This window comes from Rhamphochromis sp. 'chilingali' (genome assembly GCF_963969265.1).
Source record: "Rhamphochromis sp. 'chilingali' genome assembly, chromosome: 8".
Lineage (NCBI taxonomy): Eukaryota > Metazoa > Chordata > Actinopteri > Cichliformes > Cichlidae > Rhamphochromis > Rhamphochromis sp. 'chilingali'.
In genome coordinates this window covers 15,121,333-15,125,402 of record NC_137935.1, presented here as the reverse complement: position 1 = coordinate 15,125,402, position 4,070 = coordinate 15,121,333, and positions in this window count along the sequence as shown.

Below are 4,070 nucleotides of genomic sequence, written 5' to 3'. Positions count from 1 at the left end.
TCGAAGCAAATTGAGTCTGCTCTTGAGTCCACCGCATTCTCGCCCGTGACACTTTTTCTTTGTCTTTGTTTTTTAAGTTAGTTTTCAGCGTTTCTAAATCGGCAAAATCATCACCATTGGGTACATTAGGTATGACAGTGACACTCTTGTTTCTATTGGTATACAATGTACTCACAATTCGAAGTTTTTAACTCCGGATCCGAGCTGGCCGAGTGAGATCTCGAGGGAGAACAAAGGGAAGCAGCGGCGGCCTAGAGGGAAGCGAGCCGGCGTCAGGAACAGGCTGAGAGCTCGTGCACACCGCACACCTCTGCCTAGCATCCTGCTCGCCAACGTCCAGTCACTGGAGAACAAGCTTGACGACCTCAGGGCCAGGATAAAGTTCCAGAGAGACATTCGGGACTGCAATCTCCTCTGCTTCACCGAGACATGGCTGAACCCAGCGGTGCCGGACCACGCCATCCAGCCGGCCGAGTTCGTCTCGGTTCACCGCATGGACAGGACACGGGACTCGGGGAAGTCAAGGGGAGGCGGCGTGTGTTTAATGGTGAACAACAACTGGTGCAACAGTGCGAACGTTGTTCCTCTCACACGCTCCTGCACACCAAATCTGGAACTACTGTCCATCATGTGTCGTCCTTTTCATCTACCTCGGGAATTTACATCGGTCATTGTAAGTGCCGTTTATATTCCACCACAAGCGGACACGGTCACCGCCTTATGCGAGCTGCATGAGGCACTCACACAGCACTAGACACAACACCGGGACGCTGCGCTTATTGTGACGGGGGACTTTAATAGCGCCAACCTCAAACGCGCAGCACCGAACTTTTATCAACACATCACCTGCCCCACCAGGGGTGAAAGGACACTGGACCACTGCTACACTATGGTCAAGGACGGCTACAAGGCACAATCCCGCCCCCCGTTTGGCAAATCTGATCACGCCGCCATCTTCCTCATGCCAAAATACAAACAAAGGCTGAAACAGGAAGTTCCGGTTCAGAGGAAGGTCGCGCGCTGGACGGATCAATCGGTGGCCGCGTTACAGGACGCACTCGATGACGCAGACTGGGGCATGTTCAGAAACAGCTCCGACGATGACGTCAACGTGTTTACGGAAGCGGTTGTGGGATTCATCGGGAAACTAGCAGATGATACCGTGGAGACAAAGACTATCACAACGTTTCCCAACCAGAAGCTGTGGGTGGATAAAACCATCCGCGACGCTCTGAGATCCCGCACCGCTGCCTACAACACGGGACTCATGACGGGGGACATGGACCCGTACAAAGCCGCGTCATATAACGTGCGGAGGGCGGTGAAAGAGGCGAAGCAGCGCTACGGGAGGAAACTAGAGTCACAACTCCAACAGAGTGACTCTAGGAGCCTGTGGCGGGGACTAAGGACAATAACGGACTATAAAGCACCAACAACCGGTATGACGAACGCGGCCGTGACTCTGGCAGACGAGCTGAACACTTTCTATGCTCGCTTCGAGGCTGCAGCTAAGGTCTCCAACAATGCTAGTGTTAGCGGCGCTAACGGCTGCAGACAGGAAGATACTGCCAGCACCGGAAACGTGCTCGTCATCTCCGAGCATGAAGTAAGGAGAGCCTTCAAGAGAGTGAACACCAGGAAAGCAGCAGGACCAGACGGCATCCCAGGTCGTATCCTAAGAGACTGCGCATACCAGCTAGCTCCTGTGTTCACTGAGATATTCAACATCTCTTTATCTCAGTCGGTGATCCCCACATGCTTCAAAGAGTCCATCATTGTTCCTGTCCCGAAGAAACCCCACCCTGCTTCTCTCAATGACTATCGCCCTGTAGCCCTCACCTCAGTAGTGATGAAGTGCTTTGAACGCCTGGTCAGAGACTTCATCATTTCTTCACTACCAGACACACTGGACCCACTACAGTTCGCTTACCGTCCAAATCGTTCCACAGACGATGCCATCTCTCATCTCCTCCACACATCACTCACTCACTTGGACACTAGAAGGGGGAATTATGTTAAAATGCTCTTCATACACTACAGCTCTGCATTTAACACCATAATTCCCTCCACACTCACCACCAAGCTGGAGCATCTGGGACTCAGCTCATCTATGTGTCAGTGGATCTCCAACTTCCTAACTGGCAGACCACAGGCAGTAAGGATGGGCGGACATGTCTCAGCCTCCACCACTCTCAGCACTGGAGCCCCCCAGGGGTGTGTTCTGAGCCCCCTGCTGTACTCTTTGTACACATATGACTGTGTGGCCACTACCAGCTCCACCACCATCATCAAGTTTGCTGACGACACCGTCGTGGTGGGCCTGATCTCTGATAACAACGAGACGGCCTACCTGAAGGAGATTAGGAATCTGGAGAACTGGTGCCAGAGGAACAACCTCCTTCTAAACGTCAGTAAGACAAAGGAGCTGATAGTGGACTTCAGCACTAAGCAGGAGAGGAACTACCAGACCCCCGTCATCAACGAGTGCCCAGTGGAGAGAGTGGACAGCTTCAAATACCTCGGAGTTCACATCACGCAGGACCTGTCATGGTCCTGTCACATCAACACCGTGGTGAAAAAGGCCCGACAGCGTCTCTACCACCTCAGACGCTTGAGAGACTTCCAACTGCCCTCCAAGGTGCTCAGGAACTTTTACTCGTGCACCATAGAGAGCATCCTGGCGGGAAACATCTTAACCTGGTTCGGGAACAGCACCATGCAGGACAGACGAGCTCTACAGAGGGTTGTGCGGTCAGCTGAGCGCACCATCCGCTCCGAGCTCCCTGACCTGCACTCAATCTACAGCAGGCGGTGCTGGACCAAGGCCAGGAAGATCGTGAAGGACCTCAGCCATCCCAACAACAGACTGTTCTCTCTGTTGAGGTCAGGAAAGCGATTCCGCTCCCTGAAGACCAACACAGAGAGACTGAGGAGGAGCTTCTTCCCGCAGGCGATACGGTCTCTCAATCACACCACCACACAGTACTGACCCACACATATGGTTCTTACACACACACTGGACTTTCTGGACATTGTTTTTGCACAACACTGGTCACTATATTCTTCATTTCCGGTTAATACTTGTACAGCTGCTGTTATTGTGTATATATTTATTTATATTTAGATTTCTTCATACATTCTTATATAGTTCTATATTGTGTATTGTGTATTTTGTTGTACAGTTATTTTATTTTCAACTTTAATTTATATATTTTATCTTATTCTCCCAGTTAAATTTACCCTTCATTCTAATTTGTGTTGTACAGTTATTTCATTTTTAACCTTAATTTATATTTTATTCCTTCCTAGTTAAATTTACCCTTTTTAATTTTTCATATTTATTTCCTATCTTATTCATAGCCTTTTCCTTTTTTGTTTTCTTTAGGTCACGAGCAGTTGTCCAAGCATTTCACTACATATTGTACTGTGTATGACTGTGTACGTGACAAATAAAATTTGAATTTGACTTTGATTTAGAACAAGCACTTTGCAATAATCTAGAGATCTCAGACCTTCCATTTATCAGCTCAAACATCCAATGACATGAATGCTTTAAAAGCATCAACATCAGCGCTTCTCTGACAGCATGGTGGGAGTTTCTAAAATTGACAGCGTCTTCATTAATCCCATGCAAACGTACACCTATCTGGAACAACCCTGACATATTACAAAACAATAATATGATAAACTTTTCAGATTGGAGTGGTAAAGGAATCAAATATTTAGAACATATACTAGAAGGAACAGAATTTATTTCATTTGACAGACTAGTTACACAATATGGGATCAACAAGAAAAGATTTTTAGAATATCAACAAATTAAATCCATAGTAAAAAAGAAATTTAAACCGGGTCAAGTTGAACTACAAACACCACCAAGTGTGGTTCAATTTCTTACTCTTAAAACCCCCAAATTACTATCCAAAATATACAGAATGCTTTCTAAAACAGATGAATCAATATCACTTCCTATTGCAAAATGGGAAGCGGATTTATCAGTTAACTTAGACCTAAACTTCTGGTCTCAGATTTGCTTAAAAACCTTTCATCTAATTAGAAATCCCAGTCTT